The sequence below is a fragment of the Manis javanica genome, chromosome 5 (assembly GCF_040802235.1).
Source record: "Manis javanica isolate MJ-LG chromosome 5, MJ_LKY, whole genome shotgun sequence".
NCBI lineage: Eukaryota > Metazoa > Chordata > Mammalia > Pholidota > Manidae > Manis > Manis javanica.
The window spans coordinates 30,161,681-30,188,058 of NC_133160.1; the positions used below are offsets into that span (position 1 = coordinate 30,161,681).

At 42.9% G+C, this 26,378-nt stretch overlaps 1 long non-coding RNA gene across 2 annotated transcripts; it reads left to right on the forward strand.

The window, feature by feature from the left end:
* LOC140849764 (uncharacterized) lies at positions 1-26,111 on the forward strand. Of its 2 annotated transcripts, none has more exons than XR_012131949.1 (4): positions 1-47; positions 14,538-14,752; positions 15,772-15,880; positions 26,046-26,111. It is a non-coding gene; the product is annotated as an uncharacterized lncRNA (long non-coding RNA). The 2 variants fall into 2 exon arrangements; XR_012131948.1 differs by lacking the exon at positions 1-47 and adding an exon at positions 12,386-12,493.
* Positions 26,112-26,378: the final 267 nt, after the last annotated feature.

Here is a 26,378-nt window from a genome sequence, read left to right on the forward strand (position 1 = left end):
ATTCTAGCTAAGGGAGGGCAGGAGGAGGAGGACAGACAGACAGCATGGTGAGTCCATTAAAGAGAGGGCCCAAGGTTACTGAGCTGTAAGCAGTTTGGTAAGTCCTCTATCCAGGGCTCCTCGGATAGGAACCTGTTAGAAATGCAAATTGTAGACCCCACCCCAGCCCTGCTGAACATAGTCTCTGTGGGTGGGGACCAGGAATCTGTTTTCAAGTCGCTTCCGGGAGATTTTTGTGCAGCCTCATGTTTGAGAAGCATTGTAAAAACTACTTCCTCCCAACCACACTTTGGAACTAGCTTAAGCAAAGTGGGCGACTGGTTATTATGCAAAGAATTTAGGGGAGCAGCTAAATAGGCAACATGCAGAAATCATCTACTCCCCAAAGTATCTACTACCTGTGCCTAAAATCCCTCCAGCAGAGCAAAACCATGGTTGCCATTCTGTCTCTCCCGAAATGCACCCTTCTAACTCCTTGCAGCCCACCATCTACTCCACCTTTTGCTTCCTCTTTTCTCTCCTCAAGGAACAGCTTTTGAAGAGAATGTTCAATGTAAATGGCAGCTATTCCAGAAACTGGACTGGGTGGTAATCATGGTGGTAGTGGGGCTATTTTGGACCCAAGTCACACAGATGCCAAGGTACTGGTCACAGGTGACAGCTGACCTTAGCTTATTGGTCACATACCTAAAAGCAGACCCGTTGTCTTACATCGGCTCTACTACATAGCTCTAGCATCTATCTAGACCCCAGGGAGACTGGTGTCTATGACCCTGTATTCTGTGTTTAAATAGTAGTCTTATTTTTTAAATAGCAATAGAATTAGCTTTTAAAAGCTCATCGTATCTTGTGGTAAGTGAGAGGAAAGCCTCTGTAATTTGTACTTCGGTTTCCCTAAGCATTTTAAGAGCATGCTGGGAGCACACTGGAGTCTTGTGTTGCTCAGTGATTTCAAAATAACACCATTCTGGAGGTTGGGAGCATTTCCCACGGCATCCTAGCACCAAGCCCTTTTGACCTGCTCTTCCTGTGATGGGGGGAGCCTGTTAGCAGGACTCAGCTCAGCTGTGCTGGCCTTGCCCACCAGTGTGCAGGTGTAGCCATTGTCCAGAGGGCCTCAGTGAATACCCAGCATGACACTGGCATTCTAAAAGGGTAATTTCTAGAATTGTGATGATTTTTCCGCACATAGCACAAACTGAATAGAAAATTACTGCCTTCCAAGGGAGAATCAAGAAGCTTTGTGTTTCGAGGGCTCTAAAGAATGTGGGGTTGTTTGTTAAACCAAGGGATGCACAAACCATTCAATAAGGTGTGACTGGGCTTGTCCAGAATAATGCAGCCGGGTCAGGAGTTTCAGATTTGGAACTGGGAGCTGGGAATCAGGCCCGGAGGATTCTCTTCTTATTGCCCACCCTCTGGGTCCCTGGGCAATGGTTCTCTGGTTTCCCTTGGACCAAATGACAATTATCAGTCAGTTTGGGAGGTAATTCTGTAATGTTGCTATGAAAACACACCAAAGATCTGCTCTAAACCCTGGGAGAGCTGATGTTTCAGTTCAAGTTTGAGGTCTGGAAAAGACAGACATCCCCATTCATTCAGTCAGGCAGGAGGGTCAGCCTTTTGGAACCATTCAGGTCTTCAACTGCCTGAGTGAGGCCCATCCACCCGGGAGGGTACTCTGCCTTCTCAGTCTACTGATTCAGATGTTAAACGCATCCAAACACACTCTCACAGACACACCCCATATAATGTTGAACAAGTGTCTGGGCACCTGGTGGCTCAGACAAGTTGACACAGAAAATTAACCATCACTAGTGACTTTGAGAGTATTGATTCCATCTTTTTCATTTGTTTCTATTTGAAACTCCATTTTTGACAATGACTGGGCTAAAAACAATTTACCTAAAGAAGGTGGGAATTCCATCACCAGTGTTACCCACTTCCCAATATACTGCTGCACAATCTACTAACTAAAGAATTACATCTTATGTGGTATGAAACAAGAAAAACATTGTATGTTCTTTTTCTGTTTTCAAATAATTAAAATATCCTCAGTTTTAGATGTCTAAGTGCTACTGCCTTTTGTTGGGAAGGACTGTCCTTCATTCTGAGGTTAGATCTTTTCTAATTTTTTGTTTCTGTTATTAAATGACGGCAACCGGAGATAATAGGCATTTTAGCATCTATGTTAGTCACTGAAATATTTTTAAAACTTTTGCTGGTATGAAAATAAAAAATAATGGAAAAATAGAAGAGACAAAGGTGTCAATAATGGAGGTGTAAGAGGTAGAAAGTCTTGGGTGTCAGGTAAAGAGAAGCCATATATGACAAGGTTGCCAAGCCCCATCCCCAGGCTTTAAATGCACTCTGTGGATGAGCTGTGCCATTCCTACGCATTCATCAAAAGAAATTCTTGTGTATGTACAGAAGAAAGTATGTATAAGATGTCCATAACATCACTGGTCGAGCGAACAAAGCCTGGGAACAACCCAAATGCCCATAATTGGGAATTGGATGAACTGTGGCATAGTCACACCATAAAGTATTACCCAGCTGGCAACATAAAGGTCCTGTGGCTACAGGTTGATGAATCTTGGAAATATTAGGTGAAAAATGTTAACTCCCAAAAGATTACATAGAATTTGATTCCCTGTTTTAGAAAGATAGAAACACCAAAGTGTATGTACTGTTTAAAACTTTTGCTCTGTGAAAGCTCACGGAAAGAGAATGAAAAGATAGACTGGGAGAAAATATTTGCAAACCACCTACCCAACAAAGAACTAGTATGGAGAATATATGGAAAAAATGTTCAAAACTCCAAGTAAAAAACAAACAATTCAACTAGAAAATGTACAATAGACATGATAAAAATTCACTGAAGAGAATGTACAGATGGCAAATAAGCATATGGAAAGATGTCCAGCATCATTAGCCACCAGGGAAATGCCAATTAAAATCACAATGAGCTATCACTACACACCTGTCAGAACAGCTAAAATGAAAAACAGTGACACCACCAAATGCTGGTAAGGATGCAAAAAAATTGAATCACTCAAACATTGCTGCGGGAATATAAAATGGTTTAGCCACTTTGGAAACTTTGTGACAGTTTCTTTATAGAATTGAACATGCAATTACTACACACCCATCAATTACGCTCAGGAATTTATCCTGAAGAATGAAAACTTAGGTTCATACAAGGTCCTCTATAGGAATGCTCATTTCAGCCTTATTTGTAATAGCTAAAAGCTGAAATCAGCTCAGATGTCCTTCTATGTATGGATGGTGAACAAATGGACCAGTTACCCTCAAATCCTTATCTCAAGATCTGCTTTTAAGAACACCCAAAGGAAGACATGGATGAAGACAATTAACAGTGTGAACACAGAAACTCAGGAAAGCAAACATAGCTGATTCCTGAGGAAACAAATGATCCAGTGAATGAAACAGAATGTAAACTGCCGGGCCCACCACAACACTCAACATTAACAGAGAGATTTCACAAGATGTTGCAGTTATAAAACAAAAAAAAAAGAACAAGGTGCTATTTCAATGGAAAAATTTGGGAGCAAAAACCAAAAAAGAATTCCTGGAAGTTAAATTTGTGATCGGCAAAAAATTCAATAGTTGAACTTGAAGATAATGTCAGGACATTTCCCAGAATAGAGAGGGAGAAGGCATATTGCCTCACCCGCTGGTAAAAGGAGCAGTTAAGCACCATAGAGAATCAGTCCAGGAGTTCCACTGCTGCCTCCTCCCAAGTTTGCTTTATTCCATCGTTAGTCACCCCTAAATATCTCTTGAGTGTCATGGTGCTTTCCTTTTAAGCCGTGAGTTATTTAGAACTGTGCCTTTTAGTGTCTAAATATTAGGAATTTATTTTCTTTTCTTGAAGGATATTTTGGTTGCTGGGTTTTATTTTTTATTGCTATTTTCATTGCATTTTGATCAGATGGATTGATATGTCTGCTACCCACTCTTTAGAATTGGCTGAGATCCCTGGGCATGTGGACAAAGCATGCTTGCTTCCTGAGCACGTGCTCCTAGTGGGATTAAAAGGGAGGTACAGCATTAGAGTTGGATGCGGGGTTCTGTACACCCATTAGTCAAGTGTTATAATTGTGTTCGTCACCTATTCTAAATTCCTACAATTTTTTTTGTTTTGGTCTGCTTGATCTGTCTGTGTTTTGAGAGTAACCTGTTTATTGGTGGCACCCCCGAACGTGGGTTTGTCAATTTTTTGCCTTGGAATTCTGTCAATTTTTTTTTCTTTGCGTTTTCAAGTCAGTATCATTAGACATTTGCATTTGTCAGTATACTTTTTAGATGGAGTTTTCCTTGTTATCACTATATAATACTATTTGTCTTTACTAGTGATTTCCACTATAAATTCTCTTTTATCTTATGTTAATATTACTGAACCACTTTCTTTTGACTATTCTTTGCTTGGTATACATTTTTAAACCTATGTTTAGCCTTAGGTGTCTTTCTGTTAGGTGTACCTTTTAAATAGCACATAGCAAGATTTTGCTTGCTAAAATTCAGTCTGGGGATTTCTCCTTCTGGGAAGATGGAGTAGATGTATTTTTCCCTATTCTTCTCTCGATATTATATATAAAACAAACATAGGAAGACTGAAAGGTGGTAAGAAGGCAGACTAAGGACCCAAGGACCCAAGGAGTGACTTGGTGATGAGTTCCCTATGTTTCCACTTTGCCTCGTGTATCCCAGACTGGGTCCTGGAGAAATCAGCTCCTGGAAGCACCCATAGACAGACCGATAAAGACCCCCCAAAAGCTTGTTCTTTCTAATTAAAGACCAGAGGCAGTCTAGAAAGACACAAATCTTTCAGAAAACAGCCCTACTCCAGCCAAACTCCACAGGAAAAGCTGCAGCCCCACCCCTCCTATTTCCAGAAAAGTCCCAGTGGGAAGCCTTGACTTCTACCCTCAAAAGGCCGTTATGGGATTCTGCAACTATGTGTCACATTGACACCATGCAGTGTCAGAGAAGGTCAAGTGGGAAGCCTGGACTTCGTGTTAATAACCCCTCTCCTCCCACACTATCAATGGCTATCATGTGGGGAGCACCGCCTGGAAATATCAGGGAACCCCTGTCTCTCCCATTAGTGTTGGTCTCAGGGGAGACCTAGTGGGAAGACAGGACTTTTCAGCAGTCCTGGGCCTCCCCATCCCCCGCAGTGCCCATGGAGACCACCTGGGGAGCCTAGACTGCCACCCCCACCAGGTGTTAATGAGGCCTGCCTTCCCACCTGGGTGTCATTAGAGGCTGAGTGGAGAGCCTGAACTTCCAACCCCAGCTGGGAGTCAGGAGATGGCCCCCCAGTTCACCCAGCAGAGCTGTGTTCTCAGAGGCCTGCTAAGCCACAAGGTTTAAATAAGACCCGGTATCTTAAAAAGTAGAACCCAAAATGTCCAGGATCAATTTTTAAAAATCACTTATCATACTAGGAACCAAGAATATTTCAAACTGAATGAGAAAAGTCAATCAGCTATAGTCAATTTTCTTTTTAGATTTATGAACATGTTCTTACTAATTTCGTTACCTCTTTTAACCTCTTGCATCCCATTTCTTCTCTCTGGATTTATTTTCACTTTTGATGAAGAATGTTTTTAGTAATTTTTTCTCAACTTTTGTATGTCTGAGAACATATTTAATTTAATTTGCCTTCACTCTTCAATGAAAGTTTAGCTGAGAACAGCATTCTTTTCCCTGTGTCTCTTGAATATATTATTCCTTTCACTTCTGGTGTCTGTATCTGATAGTGAGAAGTTAGCTTCTTTGTATATATCTATCTTTTTCATTTCTAGTAGCTTTTAATGTTCTTTTTTGCTGTTTGATGCTCTTTAGTTGTACTATGAAATGTGTGGTGCAGTGTAGTGATATCTTCCTGGGGATAGAATAGTTTTGTGCCTCTAATGCTGTGATGGCATAAATCTACGCATGTGATAAAATGGCATAGATCTATAGATACAAATTGTATCAATGTCAGTTTTCTGGTTTTGATTCTGTACTGTAACTGTGTAACATGTAACCAATTATACTATACTTATGTAAGATTTGTTTATTCTACCTACTGCTTAGGACTTTGTGTGCTTTCTCTATGGGAGGCTTAATATCTTGCCTCATTTCTTTCAACATTTTATCTATTATTTTTCAGATTTGATTCTCCTCTATTTTTATATTTTTCTCCTTCTGAAACTCCTACTAAGCATATGTTGCAGCTTCTTAACTGACCAGGCTTATGCCCAGCCTCCTCATTGTATTTCCATATTTTATTTCTCTGTGCTGTGTTCTGGATGGATATTCTCCAAGGCTGTTGACCAAGCCCTACTGGAACTGTAGGCTCTGAACTAATTTTTACCAGTATTTCTCAGTTCTCATAGCAGCTATCAATACTTGGAATTATCTTACTTATTTCCATATGGATTTAATTTCCTTCCCATAGGGTAGCTCCACAGGGAGCTTTATTCTCTAGAGTTACTGGAAAATTGTAGGCAATTGAGAAATATATTTTCATTGATAACAGACTCCTGGAGAAACAAGTAATTCAGTGAACAAAACGGACTATAAAACATTCCCAAAATTAACATATATTTGACAAGACATGGCATCCATAAAGTAAGTAGAGGTTGTTATAAAATGGAACAATCAGAGAATACAAAAGAACTTCTTGGTAGTTAAATATATAATTGACAAAATAAAAAAATTGATGAGCTAGAAGTTAATGTCAAGGAAATTTCCTGAAATGGAGAGGAAAAGGTGTATCTTTTCACCCTTTGATAAGAGAACGGATAAATATCATAGAGAATCAGCCTAGAAGTTCCAACATAGAATAGATGCATTCTCCTTCAAGTACCATTTTTGCTGTATCCTGCAAGGTTTGCCCTTGTTCATACTCATTCATCCTAAAAACTTTATGATTTTCATGTTGAATTTTTTTCAAGCAATGAGTCATTAGAACTGTGTCTCTTAATATGTAAACATAAAGTGTTTGTTTTTCTTTTTTCCTCTTATTTTCCCTGTACTGCCAGGAGCATGGGAATCCAGTATTATGCCCAAGCTTGGCACAAATTCATGTTCCAATCATTCATTAGTGACTCTATTTCTGTTTCCTTATATGGCTTGAGGAGGATAAACAGGCAAAGATTTTCTGTCCTCATTCATAGATAGATCATGATTTTCCTGGCTCCCTGTGATGCACAGAACCAGGGGCTCAAATCCCAAACCCATGTGGTCATAAATCCCCATCTTCTTAAATATGTATTCAGCCCACATCCCCTTCCTTGTCCCCAGTTCACGGAGGGACTGTGTGGATCAAATTCCACTCATTGCTTTGACCTCAGGTTCCCTCTTCATTTTGATGCCTGGAGGGTTTTTCATTTTTACCTTTGAGTTCACAGTATATGTTTAAACATCATGCTTTCTCCTTAGCACATCTACACATATGAGTAGTATAGGTGATTCTTGTCTACAGTCAGTTTGACATCAGTTTACTAGATGGTACAGTCAGTAAACTGACTACAGTCAGTTTACTAGAAGGTACATGGGCCCTTTCTCCCAGTTTACCAATGTGGTCTTTAGCTATGACCTTCCTGTTATCCAGTCTATTCTGTGTTTCATCACATTTTTGATCCCCAAGGTCTCTAACTGATTCTTTTGTCAGAGAGCATATTCTTGTTTGATAGATGTTTCTAATGCTTCTCCTTGCTCTGTGAATCTCTGTTTCCCCAGGTGCTGGTTTATCTTTGTCTTGCTGGGTTCCTTTTGTGAATGATAGTTAGTTTGTCTCAAATGTGTGATGATTCTCATTTGTGTCCACTTCTTTTTGCTTATTTATTTTTCCTGCTAGTTTTTTCTATAAAAGGTGCATTTGTCATCTGTGGCCTGCCTCCAGGGGGAGGAGGGATGGATAGGCTGCCAGTTGTAATGAGCTGTCACCTGGGCCTGGTGGCTGCCTGCTCCTTTTGGTACTCACCAGTCTCAAGTATGAAAGCATTGGTACTGAGAGCATATTTAATTTAAATTTAACATATTTAAATGGCACAGTATCAGGGGACAGAGAGGGACAGGAAGGAGATGAAGGTGATCCCCACAGAATTTTCCTACTGGCTATCTTCTATTTGCTTGTTTTGTAATGCATGGAGCAGCTGAAGATGTACCTTTTGCAGCAAGTTTCTCTGAACACTTTTTGGACAGTGGTTTCCTCTTGCAACCCAATCCCGCATGTGTTTCCTGATTCAGGAAGGTCTCATAATTTCTAGTCCACTGATGGCACTCCTTGTTTCCAGATATTTCCATGGGTTTATTCTTTCAAAATCATCTTCTCTCTCAATTCTGAGGCTCTTCCAGAGGAAGGTGAGGCTAGCACAAGTTCTCAAGCTGTCCTTTCTCAAATATCTTTGCTATTATTTAAACTTTTAAAAATATGTACTATTTTTTCCTAGTAAAAAGGAAAAACACTAGTAAAACGTTATTCTGAAAAAAAATGTAATGACAAGACACTATATGAGAATATCCAAGACACTTTTTAAAAGAAAATAAAGAGACTTGCCTTGCCAGATATTAAAAGATTGTGAAAGCCAAGTTAATGATAAGAATGTGGTATTGACATAGGACTAAATGGATAGATCAATGAAATAGATTAAGACCAGACACAGAATTTAGTCTATAATAATGTTGGTATTTTAAATCATTAGGCAAGATACTGTATAGATAAATGTGTAGCCATTATTAAATGGCTGACCATTTAATAATATTAGGGTAGGAAAGACCTTTTCTAAGCAGATGCCATGTCCAGAAACCAGAAGTGGAAAACTAGCAAGATTTTATGACTTAAAAATAACATTTCTGCACAGCAACAGAAATCACAAACTTAGAATATAGTCAGATAACTAGAAATGCTATTGCAGTATGGGTAACAAATGAAGGGTTAATTATCATCATTAATATATAATTATCTAGATGAGTGCTCTAAAAAAAATAGGTAAATACCATAAACAGTTCAAAAAAGAAGAAACACAAACAACTAATAGTACACAAAAATGTCATCCTTTGTGTAGGAAATAAATCTGTATACCATTAGCAAACAATTGGATTGGCAAATATTAGCAAGAAGACAATATTCAATGGTGACTGTGGGGCAGGGGGTGTATATGTATACCTGTCAGCAGGAGTGGAGGTATAACTGAGTACAATTTGATCTGATGTATCAACATCCTTAAAAATGTGTCAGCAAATTTTGATCCTGATGTTTTATTTCTAGGACTATATTCTAAGAAAGTAATCAGACAAATGGACAAAGATGTATATATGCAAGGCAGGTTTATCATAGCATTGTTTGTGATGAGGAAATGTATAACAACCTGTGAATCCACAGTAAAAAAATAGCTAAAGCAGTGGTTGTGCGTGATTTCCCCACCAGGGGACATTTGGCAATGTCTGGAGACATTTTTGGTTGACCCAGTTGGGAAGAAAGCAGTGCTACAGGCACCTTATGCGTAGGGGTCAGGGGTGCTCCTAAACACCCCACGGTGTCTCCTGGAAGACAGGCCCCCACAATGAGGAATGATCCAGCCCCAAACATCAGCATTTCTGAGGTTGAGAAACCTTGAATTAACTAATGGCACATTCATAGAATGGGAAACTTTTTATCTTTTGAAGTGAGGCTGTATATTTCCATTTATTGAAATAGAAAGACAACCATAAAATATTGTTAGCAAAAAATTACTGGTTATTTGAAACAGCTATTTTGAAAGAACTATTTTGAAACTGGGTAACGGAAGGGGAAGAATCCAGCAGTTAAGCTGCCTTTCCATTAGGAACTGAGTCAGAGGTAGCAAAACAAAGTCAGACTAAGCAGTGGTTGTTAACAGTTAAGCTATCTGGTTGTATTCAAATATTCATTGTCTCCAAAATTGCTCTAAATGGTGTTTCATCTTTTTCTAAGTAATTGGTATCTACCAAATATTTATATGTAGTTTTCTGAGTAAGGAGATCTTTTTTTAATGGCTTCTATTTCTGGAGTTCCTAGTATTTGCCAGGCATTTTGTTAGATGGTTTTGCTCCACGTTTCTTTTCTTTTTAAAAAGAGCCTTTCATTAGTACCAAAGCTGTACAGGTAAATTGTACAAAATTAGAAGATATGGATAAACAAGCATTTAAAAATTTAAGACATTCTCACCACCAGGGGTCCCACTACAGCACACTGGTGCATACCCTTCCAGATCTTTCCGTGTGTGTATTGTACCTCTTTGTAATGAATGAAATCCTAGTGTTTTTTCATTTTACAGTCTGCACCTGTCAATGATAGTACATTTTTTTGTGTCATCAATATCCAGACCATATTCAAACTTGCCCAAATGACCCAATCATGTTATTTACAGCTGGTTTATCTTCAAATTAAAGAGAGCAAGAAGGAAAAAAACATCTAACTCGTTACCATTAGGAGCAACTCAGCTGGTTTATCTTCCAAATAAGAGATCAAGAGGGTAAAAACCATCTAACTCATCACCATTTGAAACAACTGTTTTGAAACTGAGTAACTGAAGGGGAAGAATCCAGCAGTTCATTCAGCTACCTTTCCATTAGGAACTGAGTTTCAGGGGAGCTAGAAGGCAATTAATAGAAGAAAGCATTACTTCACCTGTGTGCTCTTTGAGTCTTACTCAGATTTGACTGTCTTGCACAGCACACAATAGGAATTCAACCCATGGGAATTGATTGGTAATGAATGCTGACCTCTTGGTAGCAAATAACCAGGAATAACTCTCTTCTGAATGAGAGCCTTGGAAAAACAGACCTAGGAATCATGGCACAGGCATCCTCTGAAGAACCAAACTGTCTCTTTCCTATTTGGCCTTCAACCAAGAAACAATTCATGTTTTAAGTATTAGGTTTGCTCCACTCTCAGACTATTGCATTTGAAAGAATCTATGAGTTACAACTGAGAAGCAACAGAAACTGCTTCTGGTTAACTTAAGCCTGGATATAATTTATCAGAAGGGCCTTGGGCAGAGCTCCCAGAAGCCCCGGGAAGCCAGAGACCCCACAGGGACATGCCACAGGAACAGTCCGGCTGAGGCCCCAGTCGTGGGCACTCTGTCCCTGCCCCAGTGGGCACACCCCAGAGCCTGCCTGTCACCAAGTCTGGTGCCCTCTATTCTACCCAGTCACAATGAAAAACCTCCGAAAGACCCTATACCCCTTTCTCTTCAGATTTTAAATGCTGGGCAGGAAGATCTGATTGATCATGCTTAAGTCACGGACCCACATTTGGCTGTTAAGAGTCATGGAAAAAGAATTATCTCCCCAGTTTTCACGGCAGGAAATGGAGCTGCCTCCCACCCTTCCTGGGATGGCTCTAGTGTGGGAAGGGTGTCTGATGGACTCTGTGCAGCCAAAACGGCAGCCCCCGCTTTGGAAACAAGTCCCCCAGAAGTAGTTCATGTTTGATTAAATGTTCTCAGTATTGAAATGAATGCCCATTTTCCTCCTCTATTTCTGGCCCTGAATCCATTGTCTTCACTGTATAGATGAGGAAGCTGAGCTTTGGAGAACGTGGGCAAAGCACCCCAGGCCCCTCAGCAGTCAGTGGCAGAGGGGAGATCTGAGCCCTGTTTTCAGAGATTTTCTATCACACTGCAAAACAGCAATGCCTGTGGCAAGGAAGTCCGAGGGAGGAGGGTCTGCCAGGGATCCACTCCAGGGACCTGTGCAGGGCCTGGGAGCCAGAAAACCTGCAGAGAGTTGCTGCTCCACCATGGTTTTGTTTTTGCATAGCACAAGGGCAGCCGCATACCTCCTGCTTCCTGCTCAGCGGGGAGGTTGGAAGTGAGCACATGGGGAAGGAAATGCTTTGAAAATAAGGAGTTTTTATAGCCACTTCTCCACAGTCACCACCCACATTGTCCCCTTCGAAACTTCAGGGGTGTTATAATCTTGGAGCACTTTCCCTTTTTTTGGTATCCAGCTTTTTCTGAAGTATATTCTTGTATATTCTTAGAAAATGCAGAACTTGGGAAATCAAGGTTCTAGGGAAAACACTTGGTATTTTCAGATCAGATAGAATTTACTAGGGCATCCTGGTGACGTGGATTCTGCACTAGACCCGAGTTTTCCCTATATTAATTATCTGCAAAGCAGTTTTTCAGAAACAGACACCACTATTTTACAATGGGAAGTGTGATGCCCTCTTGAAGAAGATAACATTTTGTGGTGAAGTTGTTGCCAGTCCTGGATACCCATGGAAGGAAATAAAATCCTACCTTCACTGATGAGCCCTGCTAAAGGCATGGGGACTCCAGGTGCTAGATTCTGACAGTGATGTCACAGGCGTTGCCATCACTGCCTCATCCTGGTGGCCCAGGGCCCCACGAGGCAGGCTGGGATCTAGAGCATTTCAGGACTGGAGTGCGAGTGATTTGGGGACTAGTTTCACCTGTGTTACTAAGGAGCTGGGAGATCTAAGGTGAGTTCTTTACTTCCCTGGAACGCAGTTTTGGCATCCATAAAATGGGGCTATTTATATCTACTCCTGCCTGCAGACGGGTTGTTGTGATTGGTTGAGGTAAGAGTAAGAGCATCTCTCAAAGTGTGAGGTGCCATCCTGCCAGCAAATAGTCCTTAGCATGCCTGGATTGAAAAGCCATGAAGTTTGCAATAGGATGGGGCAGAATTCTCCTGGGGAATGAGGGGAAAATGTAAGGGGATGTGTACTGACTGCCCCATTGGGACAAGTGAAAGTTGGCAAGCGACCCTTGAAGTTATGGTGAACAGCCCTCTGCATAGCCGGCCCTGACACTTTTCCCTGGCACTTTGCAGGGGGACTGGGTACCTCCACCGGAGCCCCTGGTATCAGGAAGTCCTGCTTCTCCTGGCAGGCTATGCGCTCAGTGGGCTCAAATACAAGCACATCTCCACCTCCTCTTCCCTCCCTCCCAGTGCAGACAGCAGAGCTTGGCATGCGAAGGGGTGTCCTCTTTGCTGACTTAAAGATGTGTGTTCAGATCAAGATAAAGGGCAAGTGATAGCAGTAAACACTCCTTCAGGTAATCTTTCACAGCTTCTCTTGAAAGATTTAAAGGGGAAAGCATTTCCTGTGAAGGACATCAGAAAAACAGTTTGACAGAGAAGAAAAGGGAGTGAGTTGTTTATAGACCTGGGTTTGAGTTCCACGTGCAGGCTGTGTGGGAGGCCCTGGAAAGGTGCTTGTCCTCCCGAACCTCAGTTTCCTCTTTCTCATCAGTAGGGTGGAGATAAACATAGTGTTGTCCCCGCAGGTTGGTGGCACAGGGCCTGGCTTTCCTGTATGGGTACTTCATGAAATTAAGTGGGTCTATTTAACAGAGAGAAAGACTAATTTAAAACCAAAACTGACATTAGCAACTTCTGCCTCTTCAGGGTTGGGGCAAAGGGAAGGCAGCCACGCCTGTATCAGTGGACATCTGCATCTCTACACTGCTCCCTTCTCAGGGAGGGGTCCAGGGCTGGGGTGGCGACTGCAATTCCAGAGCCTCTGCCGGGATTTCTGAGCTGCTTAACACCCCTAGTAGATAGATGGTGCTTTTTTTTACCTGATACAAAGTGTTGAGTTGAGTGTCTGTATGTAGAATATGTGCCTGGGGCCCCATAGAGGGTGGAGAGCTTTGTTACTGCCCCTAACGAAGATGGACAGAGCTTGAAAAATGCCCAATGGTAAGGCGTTTCCCCCACAGAACAAAGCACAGAGAGAAATTCCCAGTGGCAGGCAGGGGCACTCAAGGCCTCTGGAGGATGGGAATGTCTGATACTGATTTTCAAGTTGTATGGGTTACTGTGCTGTAACTCATCCTGTTCAAACTTTCAGCAAAATCTGCTCGGCACATATATGCTTTGTGTGAGTAAATTTAGGGGAAATCAAGGAAAAGGGGGCTTTTGCATGTCAGAATGAGCAGAGATTAGAAAAAATCCATTCCAGGTGACATACAAGTGAAGACAGGACTTGCTAGAGGTGGCCTTGGCAGCGACCCCGGGGATTCAGTTGTAGTAGGACACTGGACTTCTCTCAGAGATGGGGACTCAGCCAATCTCCAGGACAAGCGACCTTGGGCAATAGCTGGGTTATAGCCACAGAACTGAGAAGCCACATCCTAGGAGAAGGGACAGTAATGGTGATGCAGCTGGAGGAAGGGCACAGTATTTTAAAATACTAAAAATACCAAGCTGTGTGGAGAGTGTAGTAGTCATCAGGGCTGTTTGCGAATGTTCTGTATCTTTCTCCTTCCAGACTTGAGGGTTCACTTGCATTTCCTTGCCCATTGAAGTTAAATTTGGTCAAGGACATGCTTGGCCCATGAAAAGCAAGTGGAAGCCTGTCCTTTCCAGGCAGGAGCTGTGCAGGCCTTGCCCCCTCTCTCTTTTTCCTCTGCCTCGGTGACTAGCCACAATTTAGAGAGTGGCTGCTTGGTGACCCCTGGGTCCTCGGTCAGGACAGCACCAATAAACCTTAACCAAACTTTTGTTTGTTTTTAAAGCAACTGAGATTTGAGGAGGGAAGTTGTTATCGCTGCATAACCTAGCCCATCCTGAAAGATATGGAAATCTGTGCAATGCCCTACCTTATTAATATTAACAAGGAAACGAGGGCTTGGAGAGAAGCATGCAGAGACCCTGCAGAAAATCTGCGACCAGGACCCAGCCCTCCTCGCTCCCCAGCAAGCAGCCACTCCAACCTGGAATGTTATCCCTGGTAAGAGTGGGGTGGGGTGATAGCAGGACTTCCCTGTGCACTATTAAGAGCAAGCTCCCGTCAGAGAGGCAAGGAGCCACTCAAGGGAAAATCCCTTGGGCTTCTGCCCTGCCTCCTACCCTGGACGATGCTCCACTGAAGCACACTTTCTGGCCTGGCTTCTCCATGCCAGTCCACAGGTGGCAGTGAATGTCCCTTCTCTGATGACAGGATTTGTCAGTCCTCTTTGACACCATTCTGCCTTTGCCTTTTGTCCCTGTTATGCTTCTGGTTGATCTGGGTAATGGTCCATCATATAAGCTAGAGCCACGAGAACGCTGCATAAAGAAAATAAAAAAACCTCAGTGGCATCCCACACGAAGTACTTATTGCTCAGGCATCTCTCTCTTCTTCTTCCTGGGAGCAATTTCCAGCCCAGAAATCTAATTTTTCTGGTGAAGGCAAAGGTACCAGAGAGCAAACAAATAGCTCAGGCCTCTGGAGAACTAGACTCACCTGTCACCTGTTCCTGTTTCTACCATCCAAGGAAAATCACGTGGCCAAATACAAAGTTCAGAGGTGGGAAATACACTCTGCCAAGTCATATGGAAAATGATATGGATACAGGGAGGGGTAAGAATTGGGCCATTAATGCAATCTGCCATACTCACCTTCTATGTCCCACCCCTGAGTTCCCAGGCCAGACTCAGTGCATGTGGACCTCCTCTCCCAGGAGACCCTCTCTCAAGCTCCAGAGCTCCTATCTCCTCTAGCCTCATGCCTGCATTCTCTGCTGTGCAGAGCCAGTGTCGTGGGAATGGATCTAAGAAGTCTCAGGTGGTATTACCCAGGGCATTTAACAGTCAAACACAAGCTTGGCAATTATGTTGGATGATAAGGCCTTCATAAAGATGTATTGGCTTCTGCAGAAACAGCCTTTAAATCACCCAAGACCTGTAATCACATTGCACATACCAAGTAAATGCATCTATTCCAACACCTGTGAGTCAAGTTCACCTTTTGCTTCCTCTCATTGGCAGAATATCCATTCCCTCATTTGTTGACCACCTAATAGGGGTCATGCACAATGCCAGGCCATACAGCTACGAGAAGAATACAAACAACCTTCTCCCCTGGAAGATCTACAAGGTACAGTGATGGCTAGAAATGTCCAGTGTGGTTAGGAGTAAGAACAGAAAGAAAAGTGCTGTGGGGTTGGGGTGAGGGGCATGAGGAGTCTGGGCAATGGACTAGACTTTGAAGACTATATGGAAATGGGGGTGGTAGAGATGGAATGAGAATTCACCTGAAGGGAACTGCATGGTGTTGTAGTCACTTCAGGCTGCTATAATGAAAATGCTATAGTGACTAGGTGACGAAGACACCATATACTATCATCTGGCTACTCAGCTGAGGCTCAGCCTGTCTTAATCCCATGTCTGACAACTCATGTGGGGACACTCAGTCAACCTGGACTTGAATGGAGGGGCTGGGCCTCCCTCTTCTTGTCACTCCATTATGAATCTGGGGCCTTAGTTCTCCATGTGGTATCTTATCCACCAAGACCTCTCTCTACTTGACCTCTTTTCACAGGATTTCATGGACTCTGAACATAATACATTTCCCTCTGAGCAAGATCAGAAATTACAAGGCATTTTCAGGGTTGAGCTCAAAAATCCCAAACTTTCTCTTCTGCCAAAAGTCAAAGCAAATCACAAGACCAGACTAGATTCAACAAGAGAGGGAATAGTTTCTACCTCCTGATGGGAGGGGTAGCACAGATGTACAGGGGAATGTTGGTGCGCTTTCCTACACGTATGATAATTAATCTTACCTTCACCTTGCACATTGGGATTCTGAGCAAGGTAGAAGTGTCTGGAGCCAAACCAGTGGAGATCAAGGTACAGATCAGTTTATTGGAGGTAAAACTCAATTGGTTTAGGCGACAATGGGCTTCCTCTTACTCCACCCCTGAATTAGATTTACCTCCTTGTTTATGCCCACAACTGCAGACCTTCCTACTCTTAGGGGTAGAGCCTTCTTGGGATAGTTCACAGAATGAAGGAGGAAGCAGCTAGGCAAAAATCAGAGACAGAGGAAGAGAATGAGCCACTTGCATTCCATTCATCTTTCTAGACTTTCAACTATGTCAGTCCTTCCTCCTTCCCTGGGAAGAAATGAGTAGGGGTGGAGAGGAAGGCAGAAGACTTCTTCCCAAGATTGCTGGTCTCTTCACAGGCCTGAGGACCATCTTGGTGTGAAGGCAGGAAAGCAGAGGAAGATGGCACTCTCTAACACATCCGAGTTTTCCCCATTTACACTGGGTCTAAACTTATGGTCAACCAGGGGTGTGGTCACCCCTCAGTGGAAGTGATGAGCAGTCAACAGGGAGCATTTTATGCCACAGGCATGTGGTCATACCCAGTACCAATTATGATCTTTTTTTCATTGTCCTGAGACCAAGGTGCAATACAGGTTGTTTGTTTATACTGTCCTGACCCAGTTTTGAAGCCCTGGCTAGAGGCTTGTCAGTTCCCCTTTATTGAGCAGCTGATTAAGTCCACACTCCCAACCACTTCCTCTCTTAGAATATCACACTTCAGGCCACTATGTGCCAGCCCTAATTGCTCCAGGGCCAGGAACCAGACCTGTAGGAACAGTACCTATGCCCTGTAGCCTGAGAAATTATTCAAATTAGCCAATCCACACAGAGCCCAAGAAACCAAGCTAACTCTACACTGCTTGCCATACATAAGCTTCCCCTGCCACTCAAACTTATAGGCTGATACCCTGGTCCTGGGGGAAACTCATTGCATGTTGCTCTGCCTCATAGCCTGCTTACATTTGGAGCTATAGTAACAGAGAGTTCAGCCTTTCATCTATCTGTGTGTTGTTGTGTTGTATCTTCAAATCTTATAAAACACAAGGGTGGGCAATTTAGCTCTTTCCCTAAAGGCTCTGAAATGTGTCAGCACTGTACATTAACTAAATCAGCTCTTAAACCTACATCCTGTACTGACAGTTCACTCCCTTCTGTGTTCCCATCTCAGATGATGCCTCATTGTACGAAATGGCTTAGCTGAGGTCATGAAATGAGCTCAAATGACAGATCTTAAAAACTCTATTATTATAAAGATGGTGATAGAAAACTGCCCCAAACTTGAATAATAGGATTCAATTCAACCTCCCATTATCAAATACTCAAACACCTGCTTGTAAATATAGTCTAAGATATTAAAGATACAAATTGTTACAAACTCCATAAAAATGAAAATGCCAAATCATATTGTCAATGTTAACTCTTTGGCCTCACCCATGGGGTCTCGCACATGTGCCTGGATAGCATCTAAGTTCTTCTGCAGCCAAGTTTGGACATCTTTCATTGGACTGGGTGCAATTCCTTCAGGACATCCAAGTTGATTGATCCAACCCAAAGTCTAGTGTCTCACATTTTATAGAGAAGAGAGCTAAGAGGACAAACAAGACTATTGTAGCACTGATGCTCACTCAAGAGATTCATAAATACAAGGAGAAAAGGCCCCAAACACAGTTATTGCAAGCAGAAAACATTATTTACAGTAATCTAAACATACACTGCCATTGCTGAAACAACATCGACTCAGCTGTGTCTCAGGGAGGGTGGAAGGTGATGCCAGCGCAGGCTATGCCAGTTGTCCAATGTCATGAGAACTACACTCAATGGGGAGAAATTTTCCCATTGAGAGGCTCACTGGAGGACTTCTTCCCCCAAACGTACATGTAATGGCTGCCCTCTCTACATCCTCTTAGCATTATCATGACTGTGATGTTGACGGCTCCCTCTTGCACGCACCCAATACTCTCCAGCTAAAGGCTTTCTCTGGGTGTGGTGGTGTGCTCAGACAATTGGTGGGGCTGGCCAGAGTACTAGTGAGCTGAAACCCTCAGGCGCAGCACCCTCAATGAAATGATGGCCAGGGGCAGTTGGTGGATAAGCACTCCAGCTTCCTTGCTGCTCAAGCGGGACACAACCAGTCCCTCAGGAGCTCCCTAGCAGGACTGAGTCTGAGTGACCCACAGCAGCACCCCTTGTTGATTTTTGTTCCTTCCTCACCCCGCTTCCCCATCCCCTACCTGTGCTTCTTGGGACCATCTCCCAAATACACTACTCTATCAAAATCTTTGTTTCAGGGTTCACTTCAGGGAGACCCCAGCCTTAGAACAATGGGGGAAATCCATTGCTACATACTCTCTCCTCTGTCATGGGGTGGCTTTTCAGATACTTTGATTTTTCAGCAAATATTTTAAATATATGGAATTGACATTGCCAGTCACCAGATGTTGATTCAGTGTTCCTCTTTAACATCTTGTAGTTAAAAAAACTTCATTTCCAAATCCCCTGGTTGCTCCTGCCAATGAGAGATGAACTGAGAAAGGACTAAGTAAGAGACGGAGCCTCTGATATCTCTCATGAGCAGCCATATTGAATTTCCCATGAAATCCATCTCTGGCTCATTTTCATTTCCCAGAGCCTTTAATGTGTGCCATTTGGATGGAAGTTACAAATCTTTTTCCTGCCACTTGGTTCTCCACAGTGCTGCAACATGCATGTGAGCCTCCAGTGTTTATTGCCCTCTGTCTTGTATCAGACAGTTTTTGAGAAGTTTTTAGCATTTGACCTGTTTCTTAGCTGGATCCTTGCCTCTACTCCTCATACAGGGCCAGCAGTGTTTGATGAACATGAATACCTTCTTCTTCATTTCTCCCCTTATCCATTTGTTTCAGACTCAGGTTCACCTGTGTACTTCGTTGATTCTGTCTGGCAAGGTCCCCCATAGGGGAAGAGTCACTAAGGAATGTTATGTTATGAGATATAGTTGTTTGAAAATAATAATACATCTTGAATAATTGTGGGAGTAGCTGGGGAAGTAAAGATCCAGAAGGAGAATTGGAAAATCAGAGGAATTCCCAGTCAGTCAGTCTGAGAAGTCAAGCATGTCCAGCTGCCAAAGCAGACCTCTGAGAAGGAGCTCATGGAAGGTCTAAGAAACTACCTCTGGGAAGCCCCCACCTGTGTGGGTCTGCAGCCAAGCATCTGAAGATGACCCTGAGGTCATTGTTGGTCAGCAGGACCAGCAATCAGGTGGAAGTTGAGGGGGATGGACAAGAACAATCTGGAACCTTCTAGAACCTCTGTGTTTGGTTATCACCACATGTGACCATGAACAGTCTCCATAGAGCAATGGCCATTGCTTAACTCCTGATACCAAATTGCTTTCACAGTTTTCTCTTGCCAACTTTAAACTAGAACTGTATGGGGAAGGGGATTCTTGGAAACAAAGTCTCCAGTTTATTTTGACCCAGTATACACCACCACAGAGATATAATGTCAATTGCTCGAGCAAGTCTTGTCTATCTCCTCCTCCCTGAATTAGATAATCAGGCCATGTAATCAATATCTTATTAGCTTTGCTCTCCCTGGCTTCTCTCAGCACATGCCCTGTCTTGAGTCTCAGTTCCCCACATTTTCCAGGCATATCCCCAAGGACACATGTCCTGAAGCTCACCTTGTGGTATTCCACCTGCTCCATGAACTCTTGCCAGAGGTCTCTCAAATCTGTCCAAGCTTCTGGGAACACTTGGAAAAGGGCTGCTTCCTCACTTACTTTATTAAAGACTCTAACTTCTGCTTAACAAACTGGGGCTTCTCAATTGTTTTTTAAATATAGGCTTTGCCTGGGAAAGTCATCCCTGAAATGGTGTCTTTTTCCTCTGATAGATTTCTTTGAGTCTCAGTCTTCCTGATACAGGAAGGAATAAAAGCAGTTCCCTCTTCTGGAGGCCCAAAGCAGCTGACAGCAGGTGCAGCTTGAGCAGTCAGCCACATACAGGCTGCTACCGCATCTGCTGAAGGATTGGGAGGCCTAGTGTTATGGGGAGCCCAAACCTCAATCGCTTAGACCACAAACACTGTCTTTATAAACATTTCTCAAGGTTTCAGGCCTTTGCACCTATGTTTTATGCATTTAAGGTAATAATAAATCACACCCTTTCCTCCCTTATATCTCTGAGTTTGATACCAGTTGGGAGATGACTAGAGGATTCAGACAAGATGAAATCAAAATACCAGCCTCATTAGTGCAGTAATCCTTGTGGATGATGTTTGACCGATTTGGACTTCCTAGTACTTTATCCCCATGATAGCAGAGCTGTATGCCTCAGCTCTAGGGCAGAGCTGGCTCTTGTAAGTGGACCACATGGAGGAGAGGAGTCCAAGAGATCCATCTCCTGGTGAACATCCCAAGAAGGAACCCCAGAGGTGCTGGGGCTCACACACATATGCTCTGTGCATGCTCACAGACCTATCGATTGAGGCAGGTGATAGAGGGGCACAGGCAGATAGAGTTCAGGGCCCCTGTAAATTTCAAGAAGTTTGAAGACCCTTGTAAATTTCAAAAAAGCTCCAATCCAACTCAGCCATTCAAAAGTATACTTTGTTAAATAGACCTCAGATCTGATTGTTTAAGCCTTATGTAAATGAGGTATTGTACTTTCAGCCAATGAAGGTTGGGTTGTGATGTCATCAGTTCAGTTCTCTGTTTGGTCTGGGAAGGGTGGAACTTCCTCCTCTCAGGGGTCAATATAAATCTCTGACACCACAACCCTGCTGGCATCCTCCCTTGCAGCCTCTCCTGAGGGGCAGGATGAAAGGTCCTTCTCTCGTTAAAAGAGTTTGCTGGTTGTTCTGTACTCCTGTCTGCTGGCTTCATTCTTCGTTGTCTCTGAGACACAATCCTAGGAAAAACAGTGGCGCTCCCATCAACCCCACAACCACTCCTCCTGGGAATGGAAGGCACAGAGAGAAGAAGCAGTCTTCAAGTACATTTCTTTCCTGGGGAGAAGAGTGGAAATTGCATTTCTCTGAGGGAACTTGAGGAGAGGAGGAAGAAATGATTCCATCTACATGTAACTCCTATGGGGAAAAATTGGTGCCTCATTTGTGCCTCTGTACTGGTGGTGGCAGTTTAGGGTAGCATCATCAGGGAACAGGTCTGGTAGTTATGACAGGCTTAGTACACTCTGACCCTTGGGTCTCACTCTTGGGGATATATTATGAGTAAATTGTCTTAAGGTCCTTAAGAGGACATGCACAGAGATGTCCATCAGAGCAGCTGGAGGCAGCCTCAAGCCCATGGGAGGAGAATGGAGAAGAGCAGTGCGGTGCACTGCCTATGGAATACTCCACAGCTCTCAGCATGGGCCAGTGGTATAGGACCACGAGGGCAGATCTTTTTAGAAAAAGTGATGAGTGAAAGAAGAACAGAATGAGGCCAACTGCATAATGCCATTTATGCAAATAAAAAGCACAAACATGAGTAACAGCTCATATTTTACAAAGATGCATACATATTGAAGCACATAAATCAAAAACCTTAGCACGGGAGCCTGCAGGTGTCAGAGTCTAAAGGGAAATGATGGGATCTGGGCTTTGCACAAGCTGATGACAAAAGTGAGCCATGAACCAAGGACCTTGGTTAACCCAACCCTCGACTCCTGAGGATAAGAAACGGACCTTCCTTAACCCTGTGGTCTCCTCCCCTCCTGGCCCCCCAAATTGCTCTGGCCCAAAGAAGTCACCACTGACTTCCACATAGCTAGATTCACTGGGTATTTTTTTCATTTCTATTTCTCTTCATTAAAAAAATTAAGGTTAAATTAACGCACCCTTTAAGTATACAGTTCTGTCTGGACAGACACATGAAGTCATGTAACCATCACCACAATAATCAAGATACACAATGGCTCCACTCCCCCACCCAAATTCCTTTGTAACCATTTCCTCTCTCAGCCTCTGGCAACAACTGATACGCTTTCTGCACCTGTTTTTTGTCTTCTGAGAATGGCACATGGGATGGAATTATCCAGCATGCAGCCATGTGATGCAGGTTGCTGTGTGTGTCACTAGCTGACTCCTTTTTATGACTGAGTAATATTCCAGTGTGTGCATGGACCACACTTTATTTATTCATTCACCTGTTGAACATTTGAGTTGTTTGGGTGATTATAAATAAAGCTATTGTAAACATGTGCATACAGGCTTTTGTGTGAACATAGGTTTTGATTTCTCTGGGTAGAAACCAAGAAATGGGGCTGCTAGGCTGTATGGTAGGTGTATGTTTATTGTGTTAAGAAATGGAAATGGATTTTTTTTGAGTCCTCATTTTGCTAGACATCTCAGCATCATGTACCATGTTAACCTCCCCCTGCTGGAGGCTACTCTTTCTGTTTCATTATTGGTCCTCTTTACCCCACCCCCTCCTCTGGGCAGGGCAGGGAGTTTCCCAAGCTCTGTCCTAGGCACTCTGTTTTCCCTTCCTTGGGGTGGTCACAGTAGTTCCATGGCTGTATATACTGTCTCTGGGCCATGGCTCCCACATTTATAACTCTACCCCCTGTCTTTTCTAAACCCCAAGTTCATGAGTCTAGCTGTGACTGTGCCATCATTCAGAGCTTTCTCCGAGGACTCACTGGTGCTGATGTCCTCATGGCTTCACACCACCTCACCAGCTTCTCTTCAGGTTTTCCCTACCAAAGTAAGGACAGTTCCATCTATCCAGGTGCTTAAGATGGAAACCTGGAGTTATTCTTTATATCTTCCTTGTCATTGTTTCCTATTGCTGCCTAACAGACAATCACAATTACCAGCTTAAAATTACACTCCTTTGTTATTTCCCAGTTCCCATGGTTATAAGTTGGGCACAGTAGGGCTCAGCCGTTTCCTCTGCTCAAGGTCTCACAGGGTTGAAATCAGTGTGGCAGGCTGCGTTCCTTTCTGGAGGCTCTGGGGAAGGATATGCTTCCAAGCCCATTCAGGTTGTTGGAAGAATCCAGTTTCTTGTGACTATAAGACCAAGATCCCCATTTCCTCACTGGCTATCAGCCAGGTGCCATCCTTAGCCCCTGGAGGCCTTTCTTTGTTCCTTGCCCATGGCTCCCTATCTCTCAGAACCAGCAATAGAACATGGAACCCTTCTCCTACTTGAAATCTATCTGTCTTCCCCGATGCTACATCTCTCTGACTCCAGCAGGAGAAAGTTCTCCACCTGTAAGGGCCCATGTGATTACATTGGGCCCTCCCAGATAATCCAGCATAATCTCTTTATTTTAAGACCGATTCATCAGTAACCTTTTGTAGGTTGAATTGTGTCTCCCCAAAAGATATATTGAAGCCCTACACTCTGGTACTTGTGCATGTGACCTTATTTGGAAACAGGGTCTTTGCAGATGTAATCAAGATTAGATTAGATGAGGAGTGAGATGAGTCCTTCATCCAATAGGGCTGGTGTCCTAATAAAGGGAAACAGAGACAGAGAAACACAGAGATTCACATGCCAGGTGAGGACACATGCACAGAGGAGAGATGGCCATGTAATGACAGGGCAGAGATCGGAGTCTTGCAGCTACAAGCTGAGAAGTGCCAAGGACTGCTGGTAACAACCAGAAGCTAGGAGACACAGTATGGCCCTGCTGATCCCTTGATTTGGGGCTTTTCTGCTGTTTTAAGCAATCTTGTTTGTGGTACTTTGTTACATAGCCCTAGGAACTAACACAAACCCCAATTATATTTGCATTTGTGATTACATTTGACCATGTAAGGTAATGTTGCCATGGGCATCGGAACTCACCAGATTCACAGTCCTAGGGAATAGTGTGTGCAATCTTCTTGGTCTTATCATTCTACCTACCATCATCCCTCCTCTCCCCAACATGCAGCAATTCTTCCTAAAACAATGTTTCTCAAATCTGTCCATTAATTTCTGTCTCCACTACAGCCAAGAAACCTTCATTTCCTACCTCAATCACTACAATAGTTCCCTATGTGAACTCCTTGCTTCTCTTCTTCTCTACCTCATAAAAGTAATTCTTACAAAACAATACTCAAATCATTTTACAGCATAAGCAAGATCATATCGTCTATATCAGTATAGAATTTGTTTTGGGGTAGGTAAGTAAAAGAAACTCCAATTTATGGTGGCTTAAAAAAAAAGAGGCCTCTTTTTCCTCATGTGAGAATTCCCAACATAGACAGTCCAGAACTATGATGATGTCCAGAAGTTGATGCTATGAAGGACCCAGCCACTTTTGATATATCTGCTTTGCTATTCTTATATTTACTTTTTTCCCTTTTGGTCACAATATCACTGCTGTGCCTCCAGACATCACATTTATGTTCCAGGATGGAAGTTAGGAAAGGGCAAAGGACCAAACCTGCCAAAATTTATCTCCTTTTTATTAAGCAATCCAAAGATTTTCCAGAAACTCTTCTCATCAGACATAAGCTTAAATCTCATCAGCCAGAACTGTATCACATGACTATCTCTAGCTTCAAGGTAAGCTTGGAAGTTGAATATTTAAGTAGAGATAGGCATGAGAAAATGGGATGGGAAAGGGTGCTTCAGGAGCCTACCTACATCATCTGCCTCATCACTCTTGTTTAGGATCTCTCATTTTGACTTTTCAATGCAGTGAGAATAAAAATCAAATATATTTTTAAACAGCCTACAAAGCACCTCACTGCTTCCCTAATGTCATCATTCATGACTCTTCTCTGGGTGTCCCTCAGCTACAGTGGCCTTTCTCTAAGTTCTTTCCTGACTCGAAGTCTTTGCACATGGTGGATTGTATTCTTGTTCTCTGTTCTTCATTCTGTCCCTGTAATAAAGTATCCACCCAGGTCCTTTGTGGAGTCTCTCCATGGAGGAGGGAGGGCAGGTTTTCTTGGCCCCATACCTTGAGCTTTGACTGATAAATGTTAACAGATTTGATGCTAGTAGAGGATTTAAATGTGCTCAGAAGTTTGTCTTGGCCTTGTCTACCTCCATCATCCATCATGAGAAAAACAGGGCTCCATAGTTGTTTGGCTCTGACTGTGATACTCAGAGCAGTCCCAAAACCAACCTGCAGCCTGGAGCCGAGCCTGGTCCAGCCCAGCAAGGATCACTCAGACCCCAGGCAAATCTAAGACCTGCGAGTGAGAAAAGTAAGTGGTGCTGAATGTCACTGAGATTTTGAATACAGTTGTTAAGGCAGCAAAACCTAACACAGTCTGAATTATTCTCCTCCCACACTTCATTTTATTAACTTTATTTATCCTTTGAGTTTCAAAGGAAATATTACTTTCTCAGAGAGCCTTTTATGTGTATTTTCAATCCTGGTTATGTTTTTCCTCTAGAGCAAGCTTTCCTTAGCATACTATTCTCTCCCCTTATTAAACCTAATGTAATTTTAACTTTGTTTTTAAGTTTATTTGTTAAAAATATGTCTCCCACTGTAGGCTGTTAACTCCATGGAGGCAATCCCTGCCTGTTCATTATTGAATATATCAGCACCAAACACAAGGGCTGACTTTGCTCAGTAAATATTAGTTATTATTTATTGAATAAATGGATTTCCAATTGAAGGAATATTATTCTGCTATTAAAAATTTTGTTTTGATCGAGCCAAGATGGCGGCGTGAGTAGAGCAGTGGAAATCTCCTCCCAAAAACACATAGAGCTATGAAAATATAACAAAGAAAAATCTTCCTAAAATAGAGACCACAGGACACAGGACAACATCCAGACCACATCCACACCTGCAAGAACCCAGCGCCTTGTGAAGGGGGTAA